Raw genomic sequence first — 15,477 nt, 5'->3', positions numbered from 1 at the left:
GTGTCAACCTGTATTAATTCAGTAGACATTGAAATGAGGATGCATCTTGCTGCCTTTCCAATGAAGCAAGTTTAATTTAGTAATAGGTGAAAAACCATCCTTACAAAGGTGTTAATCAGAGACTTGGCTTTGTGGACACTTTTCAGAGAACAAATTTGTTAGCATAAAAATAAAGCCAGAAAATAAAGAGCTGTTTAATCACTCAATTGGATTTTTCTGCCAGCATATTTTTTTTCTCTGCAACCCACTGCTAAATTGTGCTTCCTAGCTGTTTTTATAAAATCACTGAATCAAATCTAACTCTGATTACATCAGAGAAGGCCAGGTACCCTACACCATAACAGGGGGTTTGAAATTTTGACTTGTCTACTTAAAGATCACAAAAATCTGATAACAAGGTCAATTAGGTCCCTGGGTGGGATTGAACCACCAACCTTATGGTTAATAGCCGTACATACTAACTGATTGCGCCACAGAGACACTTTGCAAAAGTCCATACTGACAAAGGCTAATAAGCATTCATCTAAAACGTTTCCTAGAAAAACTTTCAAAAGTCAATAATCTGGAGAGTTTTTGTAAGATGTTTCTTCCATCAACCAACGAAGAAACACATTGGTACTTTCCCATGATGAGTGAGTGCTTCAGGATCTCTTGAACTTACATGTGCAGCAGAGTACTGCAATGGAAGCATGCTGGGCCCATAACCCAGAGGTCGGCAGATTGAAACTATCCTCTGCTATATGCATTTTTTTTTTTGTTAATTAAAGTAATCCAAAACTGGGATTGATATTTTGTCTCTTTTATTTTTACTTAAAGTACAATAACTTTTACCATTTTAATTTGTTTTAATAGTATATTGACAGTATTGCTTTCTTTCAAAAATCCACTTCATTTTCTTTACCCTATTATTAAAATGGTAATTGACAAAAACAAACTACATTGTCACCAGAAGAGCAATACAAAATGTACAAGTGATATATTAAAATCATCTTTCCAGCTTGAATTTCAATGTTGCATTGGGTCAACAATTTTGTGAGAAACATCTTCACCCTTAAATAAAGATTTTCTTAATTCCTTACCTGTGTGCTAATTAGATATCACCTTGTTTTCACATTAAACAGACTTCCACATGAGAAAGCAGCAAGGATGCAGTGGCGTTAATGTTTCCTGGTGTCAACTTGTATTATTTCAGTAGACATTGAAATGAGGATGCATCTTGCTGCCTTTCCAATGAAGCAAGTTTAATTTAGTAATAGGTGAAAAACCATCCTTACAAAGGTGTTAATCAGAGACTTGGCTTTGTGGACACTTTTCAGAGAACAAATTTGTTAGCATAAAAATAAAGCCAGAAAATGAAGAGCTGTTTAATCACTCGATTGGATTTTTCTGCCAGCATATTTTTTTTCTCTGCAACCCACTGCTAAATTGTGCTTCCTAGCTGTTTTTTATAAAATCACTGAATCAAATCTAACTCTGATTACATCAGAGAAGGCCATGTACCCTACACCATAAGAGGAGGTTTGAAATTTTGACTTGTCTACTTAAATATCACCAAAATCTGATCACAAGGTTAATTACGTCCCTGGGTGGGATTGAACCACCAACCTTTTGGTTAATAGCCAAACACACTAACCGATTGCGCCACAGAGACACTTTGCAAAAGTCCATACTGACAAAGGCTAATAAGCATTCATCTAAAACGTTTCCTAGAAAAACTTTAAAAAGTCAATAATCTGGAGAGTTTTTGTAAGATGTTTCTTCCATCAACCAACGAAGAAACACATTGGTACTTTCCCATGATAAGTGAGTGCTTCAGGATCTCTTGCACTTACATGTGCAGCAGAGTACTGCAATGGAAGCATGCTGGGCCCATAACCCAGAGGTAGGCAGATTGAAACTATCCTCTGCTATATGCATTTTTTTGTTTGTTAATTAAAGTAATCCAAAACTGGGATTGATATTTTGGCTCTTTTATTTTTACTTAAAGTACAATAACTTTTACCATTTTAATTTGTTTTAATAGTATATTGACAGTATTGTTTTCTTTCAAAAATCCACTTAATTTTCTTTACCCTATAATAAAATGGTAATTGACAAAAACAAACTACATTGTCACCAGAAGAGCAATACAAAATGTACAAGTGATATATTAAAATCATCTTTCCAGCTTGAATTTCAATGATGCATGGGGGCAACGATTTTGTGAGAAACATCTTCACCCTTAAATAAAGATTTTCTTAATTCCTTACCTGTGTGCTAATTAGATATCACCTTGTTTTCACATTAAACAGACTTCCACATGAGAAAGCAGCAAGGATGCAGTGGCGTTAATGTTTCCTGGTGTCAACCTGTATTATTTCAGTAGACATTGAAATGAGGATGCATCTTGCTGCCTTTCCAATGAAGCAAGTTTAATTTAGTAATAGGTGAAAAACCATCCTTACAAAGGTGTTAATCAGAGACTTGGCTTTGTGGACACTTTTCAGAGAACAAATTTGTTAGCATAAAAATAAAGCCAGAAAATAAAGAGCTGTTTAATCACTCAATTGGATTTTTCTGCCAGCATATTTTTTTTCTCTGCAACCCACTGCTAAATTGTGCTTCCTAGCTGTTTTTATAAAATCACTGAATCAAATCTAACTCTGATTACATCAGAGAAGGCCAGGTACCCTACACCATAACAGGGGGTTTGAAATTTTGACTTGTCTACTTAAAGATCACAAAAATCTGATAACAAGGTCAATTAGGTCCCTGGGTGGGATTGAACCACCAACCTTATGGTTAATAGCCGTACATACTAACTGATTGCGCCACAGAGACACTTTGCAAAAGTCCATACTGACAAAGGCTAATAAGCATTCATCTAAAACGTTTCCTAGAAAAACTTTCAAAAGTCAATAATCTGGAGAGTTTTTGTAAGATGTTTCTTCCATCAACCAACGAAGAAACACATTGGTACTTTCCCATGATGAGTGAGTGCTTCAGGATCTCTTGAACTTACATGTGCAGCAGAGTACTGCAATGGAAGCATGCTGGGCCCATAACCCAGAGGTAGGCAGATTGAAACTATCCTCTGCTATATGCATTTTTTTTTTTGTTAATTAAAGTAATCCAAAACTGGGATTGATATTTTGTCTCTTTTATTTTTACTTAAAGTACAATAACTTTTACCATTTTAATTTGTTTTAATAGTATATTGACAGTATTGCTTTCTTTCAAAAATCCACTTCATTTTCTTTACCCTATTATTAAAATGGTAATTGACAAAAACAAACTACATTGTCACCAGAAGAGCAATACAAAATGTACAAGTGATATATTAAAATCATCTTTCCAGCTTGAATTTCAATGTTGCATTGGGTCAACAATTTTGTGAGAAACATCTTCACCCTTAAATAAAGATTTTCTTAATTCCTTACCTGTGTGCTAATTAGATATCACCTTGTTTTCACATTAAACAGACTTCCACATGAGAAAGCAGCAAGGATGCAGTGGCGTTAATGTTTCCTGGTGTCAACTTGTATTATTTCAGTAGACATTGAAATGAGGATGCATCTTGCTGCCTTTCCAATGAAGCAAGTTTAATTTAGTAATAGGTGAAAAACCATCCTTACAAAGGTGTTAATCAGAGACTTGGCTTTGTGGACACTTTTCAGAGAACAAATTTGTTAGCATAAAAATAAAGCCAGAAAATGAAGAGCTGTTTAATCACTCGATTGGATTTTTCTGCCAGCATATTTTTTTTCTCTGCAACCCACTGCTAAATTGTGCTTCCTAGCTGTTTTTTATAAAATCACTGAATCAAATCTAACTCTGATTACATCAGAGAAGGCCATGTACCCTACACCATAAGAGGAGGTTTGAAATTTTGACTTGTTTACTTAAATATCACCAAAATCTGATCACAAAGTTAATTACGTCCCTGGGTGGGATTGAACCACCAACCTTTTGGTTAATAGCCGTACATACTAACTGATTGCGCCACAGAGACACTTTGCAAAAGTCCATACTGACAAAGGCTAATAAGCATTCATCTAAAACGTTTCCTAGAAAAACTTTAAAAAGTCAATAATCTGGAGAGTTTTTGTAAGATGTTTCTTACATCAACCAACGAAGAAACACATTGGTACTTTCCCATGATGAGTGAGTGCTTCAGGATCTCTTGAACTTACATGTGCAGCAGAGTACTGCAATGGAAGCATGCTGGGCCCATAACCCAGAGGTAGGCAGATTGAAACTATCCTCTGCTATATGCATTTTTTTTTTGTTAATTAAAGTAATCCAAAACTGGGATTGATATTTTGTCTCTTTTATTTTTACTTAAAGTACAATAACTTTTACCATTTTAATTTGTTTTAATAGTATATTGACAGTATTGTTTTCTTTCAAAAATCCACTTCATTTTCTTTACCCTATTATTAAAATGGTAATTGACAAAAACAAACTACATTGTCACCAGAAGAGCAATACAAAATGTACAAGTGATATATTAAAATCACATTTCCAGCTTGAATTTCAATGATGCATTGGGGCAACGATTTTGTGAGAAACATCTTCACCCTTAAATAAAGATTTTCTTAATTCCTTACCTGTGTGCTAATTAGATATCACCTTGTTTTCATATTAAACAGACTTCCACATGAGAAAGCAGCAAGGATGCAGTGGCGTTAATGTTTCCTGGTGTCAACTTGTATTATTTTAGTAGACATTGAAATGAGGATGCATCTTGCTGCCTTTCCAATGAAGCAAGTTTAATTTAGTAATAGGTGAAAAACCATCCTTACAAAGGTGTTAATCAGAGACTTGGCTTTGTGGACACTTTTCAGAGAACAAATTTGTTAGCATAAAAATAAAGCCAGAAAATGAAGAGCTGTTTAATCACTCAATTGGATTTTTCTGCCAGCATATTTTTTTTCTCTGCAACCCACTGCTAAATTGTGCTTCCTAGCTGTTTTTATAAAATCACTGAATCAAATCTAACTCTGATTACATCAGAGAAGGCCAGGTACCCTACACCATAACAGGGGGTTTGGAATTTTGACTTGTCTACTTAAAGATCACCAAAATCTGATAACAAGGTCAATTAGGTCCCTGGGTGGGATTGAACCACCAACCTTTTGGTTAATAGCCGTACACACTAACTGATTGCGCCACAGAGACACTTTGCAAAAGCACATACTGACAAAGGCTAATAAGCATTCATCTAAAACGTTTCCTAGAAAAACTTTCAAAAGTCAATAATCTGGAGAGTTTTTGTAAGATGTTTCTTCCATCAACCAACGAAGAAACACATTGGTACTTTCCCATGATGAGTGAGTGCTTCAGGATCTCTTGCACTTACATGTGCAGCAGAGTACTGCAATGGAAGCATGCTGGGCCCATAACCCAGAGGTAGGCAGATTGAAACTATCCTCTGCTATATGCATTTTTTTTTTTGTTAATTAAAGTAATCCAAAACTGGGATTGATATTTTGTCTCTTTTATTTTTACTTAAAGTACAATAACTTTTACCATTTTAATTTGTTTTAATAGTATATTGACAGTATTGTTTTTTTTCAAAAATCCACTTCATTTTCTTTACCCTATTATTAAAATGGTAATTGACAAAAACAAACTACATTGTCACCAGAAGAGCAATACAAAATGTACAAGTGATATATTAAAATCATCTTTCCAGCTTGAATTTCAATGTTGCATTGGGTCAACAATTTTGTGAGAAACATCTTCACCCTTAAATAAAGATTTTCTTAATTCCTTACCTGTGTGCTAATTAGATATCACCTTGTTTTCACATTAAACAGACTTCCACATGAGAAAGCAGCAAGGATGCAGTGGCGTTAATGTTTCCTGGTGTCAACCTGTATTATTTCAGTAGACATTGAAATGAGGATACATCTTGCTGCCTTTCCAATGAAGCAAGTTTAATTTAGTAATAGGTGAAAAACCATCCCTACAAAGGTGTTAATCAGAGACTTGGCTTTGTGGACACTTTTCAGAGAACAAATTTGTTAGCATAAAAATAAAGCCAGAAAATGAAGAGCTGTTTAATCACGCAATTTGATTTTTTTGCCAGCATATTTCTTTTTCTCTGCAACCCACTGCTAAATTGTGCTTCCTAGATGTTTTTATAAAATCACTGAATCAAATCTAACTCTGATTACATCAGAGAAGGCCAGGTACCCTACACCATAACAGGGGGTATGAAATTTGACTTGTCTACTTAAAGATCACCAAAATCTGATAACAAGGTCAATTACGTCCCTGGGTGGGATTGAACCACCAACCTTTTGGTTAATAGCCGTACACACTAACTGATTGCGCCACAGAGACACTTTGCAAAAGCACATACTGACAAATGCTAATAAGCATTCATCTAAAACGTTTCCTAGAAAAACTTAAAAAAGTCAATAATCTGGAGAGTTTTTGTAAGATGTTTCTTCTATCAACCAACGAAGAAACACATTGGTACTTTCCCATGATGAGTGAGTGCTTCAGGATCTCTTGCACTTACATGTGCAGCAGAGTACAGCAATGGAAGCATGCTGGGCCCATAACCCAGAGGTAGGCAGATTGAAACTATCCTCTGCTATATGCATTTTTTTGTTTGTTAATTAAAGTAATCCAAAACTGGGATTGATATTTTGGCTCTTTTATTTTTACTTAAAGTACAATAACTTTTACCATTTTAATTTGTTTTAATAGTATATTGACAGTATTGTTTTCTTTCAAAAATCCACTTAATTTTCTTTACCCTATTATTAAAATGGTAATTGACAAAAACAAACTACATTGTCACCAGAAGAGCAATACAAAATGTACAAGTGATATATTAAAATCATCTTTCCAGCTTGAATTTCAATGATGCATTGGGGCAACGATTTTGTGAGAAACATCTTCACCCTTAAATAAAGATTTTCTTAATTCCTTACCTGTGTGCTAATTAGATATCACCTTGTTTTCACATTAAACAGACTTCCACATGAGAAAGCAGCAAGGATGCAGTGGCGTTAATGTTTCCTGGTGTCAACCTGTATTATTTCAGTAGACATTGAAATGAGGATGCATCTTGCTGCCTTTCCAATGAAGCAAGTTTAATTTAGTAATAGGTGAAAAACCATCCTTACAAAGGTGTTAATCAGAGACTTGGCTTTGTGGACACTTTTCAGAGAACAAATTTGTTAGCATAAAAATAAAGCCAGAAAATAAAGAGCTGTTTAATCACTCAATTGGATTTTTCTGCCAGCATATTTTTTTTCTCTGCAACCCACTGCTAAATTGTGCTTCCTAGCTGTTTTTATAAAATCACTGAATCAAATCTAACTCTGATTACATCAGAGAAGGCCAGGTACCCTACACCATAACAGGGGGTTTGAAATTTTGACTTGTCTACTTAAAGATCACCAAAATCTGATAACAAGGTCAATTAGGTCCCTGGGTGGGATTGAACCACCAACCTTTTGGTTAATAGCCGTACATACTAACTGATTGCGCCACAGAGACACTTTGCAAAATTCCATACTGACAAAGGCTAATAAGCATTCATCTAAAACGTTTCCTAGAAAAACTTTAAAAAGTCAATAATCTGGAGAGTTTTTGTAAGATGTTTCTTACATCAACCAACGAAGAAACACATTGGTACTTTCCCATGATGAGTGAGTGCTTCAGGATCTCTTGAACTTACATGTGCAGCAGAGTACTGCAATGGAAGCATGCTGGGCCCATAACCCAGAGGTAGGCAGATTGAAACTATCCTCTGCTATATGCATTTTTTTTTTGTTAATTAAAGTAATCCAAAACTGGGATTGATATTTTGTCTCTTTTATTTTTACTTAAAGTACAATAACTTTTACCATTTTAATTTGTTTTAATAGTATATTGACAGTATTGTTTTCTTTCAAAAATCCACTTCATTTTCTTTACCCTATTATTAAAATGGTAATTGACAAAAACAAACTACATTGTCACCAGAAGAGCAATACAAAATGTACAAGTGATATATTAAAATCACATTTCCAGCTTGAATTTCAATGATGCATTGGGGCAACGATTTTGTGAGAAACATCTTCACCCTTAAATAAAGATTTTCTTAATTCCTTACCTGTGTGCTAATTAGATATCACCTTGTTTTCATATTAAACAGACTTCCACATGAGAAAGCAGCAAGGATGCAGTGGCGTTAATGTTTCCTGGTGTCAACTTGTATTATTTTAGTAGACATTGAAATGAGGATGCATCTTGCTGCCTTTCCAATGAAGCAAGTTTAATTTAGTAATAGGTGAAAAACCATCCTTACAAAGGTGTTAATCAGAGACTTGGCTTTGTGGACACTTTTCAGAGAACAAATTTGTTAGCATAAAAATAAAGCCAGAAAATGAAGAGCTGTTTAATCACTCAATTGGATTTTTCTGCCAGCATATTTTTTTTCTCTGCAACCCACTGCTAAATTGTGCTTCCTAGCTGTTTTTATAAAATCACTGAATCAAATCTAACTCTGATTACATCAGAGAAGGCCAGGTACCCTACACCATAACAGGGGGTTTGAAATTTTGACTTGTCTACTTAAAGATCACCAAAATCTGATAACAAGGTCAATTAGGTCCCTGGGTGGGATTGAATCACCAACCTTTTGGTTAATAGCCGTACACACTAACTGATTGCGCCACAGAGACACTTTGCAAAAGCACATACTGACAAAGGCTAATAAGCATTCATCTAAAACGTTTCCTAGAAAAACTTTCAAAAGTCAATAATCTGGAGAGTTTTTGTAAGATGTTTCTTCCATCAACCAACGAAGAAACACATTGGTACTTTCCCATGATGAGTGAGTGCTTCAGGATCTCTTGCACTTACATGTGCAGCAGAGTACTGCAATGGAAGCATGCTGGGCCCATAACCCAGAGGTAGGCAGATTGAAACTATCCTCTGCTATATGCATTTTTTTTTGTTAATTAAAGTAATCCAAAACTGGGATTGATATTTTGTCTCTTTTATTTTTACTTAAAGTACAATAACTTTTACCATTTTAATTTGTTTTAATAGTATATTGACAGTATTGTTTTTTTTCAAAAATCCACTTCATTTTCTTTACCCTATTATTAAAATGGTAATTGACAAAAACAAACTACATTGTCACCAGAAGAGCAATACAAAATGTACAAGTGATATATTAAAATCATCTTTCCAGCTTGAATTTCAATGTTGCATTGGGTCAACAATTTTGTGAGAAACATCTTCACCCTTAAATAAAGATTTTCTTAATTCCTTACCTGTGTGCTAATTAGATATCACCTTGTTTTCACATTAAACAGACTTCCACATGAGAAAGCAGCAAGGATGCAGTGGCGTTAATGTTTCCTGGTGTCAACCTGTATTATTTCAGTAGACATTGAAATGAGGATGCATCTTGCTGCCTTTCCAATGAAGCAAGTTTAATTTAGTAATAGGTGAAAAACCATCCCTACAAAGGTGTTAATCAGAGACTTGGCTTTGTGGACACTTTTCAGAGAACAAATTTGTTAGCATAAAAATAAAGCCAGAAAATGAAGAGCTGTTTAATCACGCAATTTGATTTTTTTGCCAGCATATTTCTTTTTCTCTGCAACCCACTGCTAAATTGTGCTTCCTAGATGTTTTTATAAAATCACTGAATCAAATCTAACTCTGATTACATCAGAGAAGGCCAGGTACCCTACACCATAACAGGGGGTATGAAATTTGACTTGTCTACTTAAAGATCACCAAAATCTGATAACAAGGTCAATTACGTCCCTGGGTGGGATTGAACCACCAACCTTTTGGTTAATAGCCGTACACACTAACTGATTGCGCCACAGAGACACTTTGCAAAAGCACATACTGACAAATGCTAATAAGCATTCATCTAAAACGTTTCCTAGAAAAACTTAAAAAAGTCAATAATCTGGAGAGTTTTTGTAAGATGTTTCTTCTATCAACCAACGAAGAAACACATTGGTACTTTCCCATGATGAGTGAGTGCTTCAGGATCTCTTGCACTTACATGTGCAGCAGAGTACAGCAATGGAAGCATGCTGGGCCCATAACCCAGAGGTAGGCAGATTGAAACTATCCTCTGCTATATGCATTTTTTTGTTTGTTAATTAAAGTAATCCAAAACTGGGATTGATATTTTGGCTCTTTTATTTTTACTTAAAGTACAATAACTTTTACCATTTTAATTTGTTTTAATAGTATATTGACAGTATTGTTTTCTTTCAAAAATCCACTTAATTTTCTTTACCCTATTATTAAAATGGTAATTGACAAAAACAAACTACATTGTCACCAGAAGAGCAATACAAAATGTACAAGTGATATATTAAAATCATCTTTCCAGCTTGAATTTCAATGATGCATTGGGGCAACGATTTTGTGAGAAACATCTTCACCCTTAAATAAAGATTTTCTTAATTCCTTACCTGTGTGCTAATTAGATATCACCTTGTTTTCACATTAAACAGACTTCCACATGAGAAAGCAGCAAGGATGCAGTGGCGTTAATGTTTCCTGGTGTCAACCTGTATTATTTCAGTAGACATTGAAATGAGGATGCATCTTGCTGCCTTTCCAATGAAGCAAGTTTAATTTAGTAATAGGTGAAAAACCATCCTTACAAAGGTGTTAATCAGAGACTTGGCTTTGTGGACACTTTTCAGAGAACAAATTTGTTAGCATAAAAATAAAGCCAGAAAATAAAGAGCTGTTTAATCACTCAATTGGATTTTTCTGCCAGCATATTTTTTTTCTCTGCAACCCACTGCTAAATTGTGCTTCCTAGCTGTTTTTATAAAATCACTGAATCAAATCTAACTCTGATTACATCAGAGAAGGCCAGGTACCCTACACCATAACAGGGGGTTTGAAATTTTGACTTGTCTACTTAAAGATCACCAAAATCTGATAACAAGGTCAATTAGGTCCCTGGGTGGGATTGAACCACCAACCTTTTGGTTAATAGCCGTACATACTAACTGATTGCGCCACAGAGACACTTTGCAAAAGTCCATACTGACAAAGGCTAATAAGCATTCATCTAAAACGTTTCCTAGAAAAACTTTAAAAAGTCAATAATCTGGAGAGTTTTTGTAAGATGTTTCTTACATCAACCAACGAAGAAACACATTGGTACTTTCCCATGATGAGTGAGTGCTTCAGGATCTCTTGAACTTACATGTGCAGCAGAGTACTGCAATGGAAGCATGCTGGGCCCATAACCCAGAGGTAGGCAGATTGAAACTATCCTCTGCTATATGCATTTTTTTTTTGTTAATTAAAGTAATCCAAAACTGGGATTGATATTTTGTCTCTTTTATTTTTACTTAAAGTACAATAACTTTTACCATTTTAATTTGTTTTAATAGTATATTGACAGTATTGTTTTCTTTCAAAAATCCACTTCATTTTCTTTACCCTATTATTAAAATGGTAATTGACAAAAACAAACTACATTGTCACCAGAAGAGCAATACAAAATGTACAAGTGATATATTAAAATCACATTTCCAGCTTGAATTTCAATGATGCATTGGGGCAACGATTTTGTGAGAAACATCTTCACCCTTAAATAAAGATTTTCTTAATTCCTTACCTGTGTGCTAATTAGATATCACCTTGTTTTCATATTAAACAGACTTCCACATGAGAAAGCAGCAAGGATGCAGTGGCGTTAATGTTTCCTGGTGTCAACTTGTATTATTTTAGTAGACATTGAAATGAGGATGCATCTTGCTGCCTTTCCAATGAAGCAAGTTTAATTTAGTAATAGGTGAAAAACCATCCTTACAAAGGTGTTAATCAGAGACTTGGCTTTGTGGACACTTTTCAGAGAACAAATTTGTTAGCATAAAAATAAAGCCAGAAAATGAAGAGCTGTTTAATCACTCAATTGGATTTTTCTGCCAGCATATTTTTTTTCTCTGCAACCCACTGCTAAATTGTGCTTCCTAGCTGTTTTTATAAAATCACTGAATCAAATCTAACTCTGATTACATCAGAGAAGGCCAGGTACCCTACACCATAACAGGGGGTTTGAAATTTTGACTTGTCTACTTAAAGATCACCAAAATCTGATAACAAGGTCAATTAGGTCCCTGGGTGGGATTGAATCACCAACCTTTTGGTTAATAGCCGTACACACTAACTGATTGCGCCACAGAGACACTTTGCAAAAGCACATACTGACAAAGGCTAATAAGCATTCATCTAAAACGTTTCCTAGAAAAACTTTCAAAAGTCAATAATCTGGAGAGTTTTTGTAAGATGTTTCTTCCATCAACCAACGAAGAAACACATTGGTACTTTCCCATGATGAGTGAGTGCTTCAGGATCTCTTGCACTTACATGTGCAGCAGAGTACTGCAATGGAAGCATGCTGGGCCCATAACCCAGAGGTAGGCAGATTGAAACTATCCTCTGCTATATGCATTTTTTTTTGTTAATTAAAGTAATCCAAAACTGGGATTGATATTTTGTCTCTTTTATTTTTACTTAAAGTACAATAACTTTTACCATTTTAATTTGTTTTAATAGTATATTGACAGTATTGTTTTTTTTCAAAAATCCACTTCATTTTCTTTACCCTATTATTAAAATGGTAATTGACAAAAACAAACTACATTGTCACCAGAAGAGCAATACAAAATGTACAAGTGATATATTAAAATCATCTTTCCAGCTTGAATTTCAATGTTGCATTGGGTCAACAATTTTGTGAGAAACATCTTCACCCTTAAATAAAGATTTTCTTAATTCCTTACCTGTGTGCTAATTAGATATCACCTTGTTTTCACATTAAACAGACTTCCACATGAGAAAGCAGCAAGGATGCAGTGGCGTTAATGTTTCCTGGTGTCAACCTGTATTATTTCAGTAGACATTGAAATGAGGATGCATCTTGCTGCCTTTCCAATGAAGCAAGTTTAATTTAGTAATAGGTGAAAAACCATCCCTACAAAGGTGTTAATCAGAGACTTGGCTTTGTGGACACTTTTCAGAGAACAAATTTGTTAGCATAAAAATAAAGCCAGAAAATGAAGAGCTGTTTAATCACGCAATTTGATTTTTTTGCCAGCATATTTCTTTTTCTCTGCAACCCACTGCTAAATTGTGCTTCCTAGATGTTTTTATAAAATCACTGAATCAAATCTAACTCTGATTACATCAGAGAAGGCCAGGTACCCTACACCATAACAGGGGGTATGAAATTTGACTTGTCTACTTAAAGATCACCAAAATCTGATAACAAGGTCAATTACGTCCCTGGGTGGGATTGAACCACCAACCTTTTGGTTAATAGCCGTACACACTAACTGATTGCGCCACAGAGACACTTTGCAAAAGCACATACTGACAAATGCTAATAAGCATTCATCTAAAACGTTTCCTAGAAAAACTTAAAAAAGTCAATAATCTGGAGAGTTTTTGTAAGATGTTTCTTCTATCAACCAACGAAGAAACACATTGGTACTTTCCCATGATGAGTGAGTGCTTCAGGATCTCTTGCACTTACATGTGCAGCAGAGTACAGCAATGGAAGCATGCTGGGCCCATAACCCAGAGGTAGGCAGATTGAAACTATCCTCTGCTATATGCATTTTTTTGTTTGTTAATTAAAGTAATCCAAAACTGGGATTGATATTTTGGCTCTTTTATTTTTACTTAAAGTACAATAACTTTTACCATTTTAATTTGTTTTAATAGTATATTGACAGTATTGTTTTCTTTCAAAAATCCACTTAATTTTCTTTACCCTATTATTAAAATGGTAATTGACAAAAACAAACTACATTGTCACCAGAAGAGCAATACAAAATGTACAAGTGATATATTAAAATCATCTTTCCAGCTTGAATTTCAATGATGCATTGGGGCAACGATTTTGTGAGAAACATCTTCACCCTTAAATAAAGATTTTCTTAATTCCTTACCTGTGTGCTAATTAGATATCACCTTGTTTTCACATTAAACAGACTTCCACAAGAGAAAGCAGCAAGGATGCAGTGGCGTTAATGTTTCCTGGTGTCAACCTGTATTAATTCAGTAGACATTGAAATGAGGATGCATCTTGCTGCCTTTCCAATGAAGCAAGTTTAATTTAGTAATAGGTGAAAAACCATCCTTACAAAGGTGTTAATCAGAGACTTGGCTTTGTGGACACTTTTCAGAGAACAAATTTGTTAGCATAAAAATAAAGCCAGAAAATAAAGAGCTGTTTAATCACTCAATTGGATTTTTCTGCCAGCATATTTTTTTTCTCTGCAACCCACTGCTAAATTGTGCTTCCTAGCTGTTTTTATAAAATCACTGAATCAAATCTAACTCTGATTACATCAGAGAAGGCCAGGTACCCTACACCATAACAGGGGGTTTGAAATTTTGACTTGTCTACTTAAAGATCACAAAAATCTGATAACAAGGTCAATTAGGTCCCTGGGTGGGATTGAACCACCAACCTTATGGTTAATAGCCGTACATACTAACTGATTGCGCCACAGAGACACTTTGCAAAAGTCCATACTGACAAAGGCTAATAAGCATTCATCTAAAACGTTTCCTAGAAAAACTTTCAAAAGTCAATAATCTGGAGAGTTTTTGTAAGATGTTTCTTCCATCAACCAACGAAGAAACACATTGGTACTTTCCCATGATGAGTGAGTGCTTCAGGATCTCTTGAACTTACATGTGCAGCAGAGTACTGCAATGGAAGCATGCTGGGCCCATAACCCAGAGGTAGGCAGATTGAAACTATCCTCTGCTATATGCATTTTTTTTTTTGTTAATTAAAGTAATCCAAAACTGGGATTGATATTTTGTCTCTTTTATTTTTACTTAAAGTACAATAACTTTTACCATTTTAATTTGTTTTAATAGTATATTGACAGTATTGCTTTCTTTCAAAAATCCACTTCATTTTCTTTACCCTATTATTAAAATGGTAATTGACAAAAACAAACTACATTGTCACCAGAAGAGCAATCCAAAATGTACAAGTGATATATTAAAATCATCTTTCCAGCTTGAATTTCAATGTTGCATTGGGTCAACAATTTTGTGAGAAACATCTTCACCCTTAAATAAAGATTTTCTTAATTCCTTACCTGTGTGCTAATTAGATATCACCTTGTTTTCACATTAAACAGACTTCCACATGAGAAAGCAGCAAGGATGCAGTGGCGTTAATGTTTCCTGGTGTCAACTTGTATTATTTCAGTAGACATTGAAATGAGGATGCATCTTGCTGCCTTTCCAATGAAGCAAGTTTAATTTAGTAATAGGTGAAAAACCATCCTTACAAAGGTGTTAATCAGAGACTTGGCTTTGTGGACACTTTTCAGAGAACAAATTTGTTAGCATAAAAATAAAGCCAGAAAATGAAGAGCTGTTTAATCACTTGATTGGATTTTTCTGCCAGCATATTTTTTTTCTCTGCAACCCACTGCTAAATTGTGCTTCCTAGCTGTT

The 15,477-nt window shown here is 34.7% G+C and overlaps 1 non-coding gene across 1 annotated transcript; it reads right to left on the bottom strand.

The window, feature by feature from the left end:
- Positions 1-1,577: 1,577 nt before the first annotated feature.
- TRNAN-AUU (transfer RNA asparagine (anticodon AUU)) lies at positions 1,578-1,651 on the bottom strand. The gene has a single exon. It is a non-coding gene; the product is annotated as a tRNA-Asn (tRNA).
- Between the last annotated feature and the right edge of the window lie 13,826 nt (positions 1,652-15,477).

Source organism: Pseudophryne corroboree, unplaced genomic scaffold (genome assembly GCF_028390025.1).
Source record: "Pseudophryne corroboree isolate aPseCor3 unplaced genomic scaffold, aPseCor3.hap2 scaffold_1796, whole genome shotgun sequence".
NCBI lineage: Eukaryota > Metazoa > Chordata > Amphibia > Anura > Myobatrachidae > Pseudophryne > Pseudophryne corroboree.
Note: the sequence above shows the minus strand (reverse complement) of the source record. Positions and strands in the feature narration are given on the sequence as shown.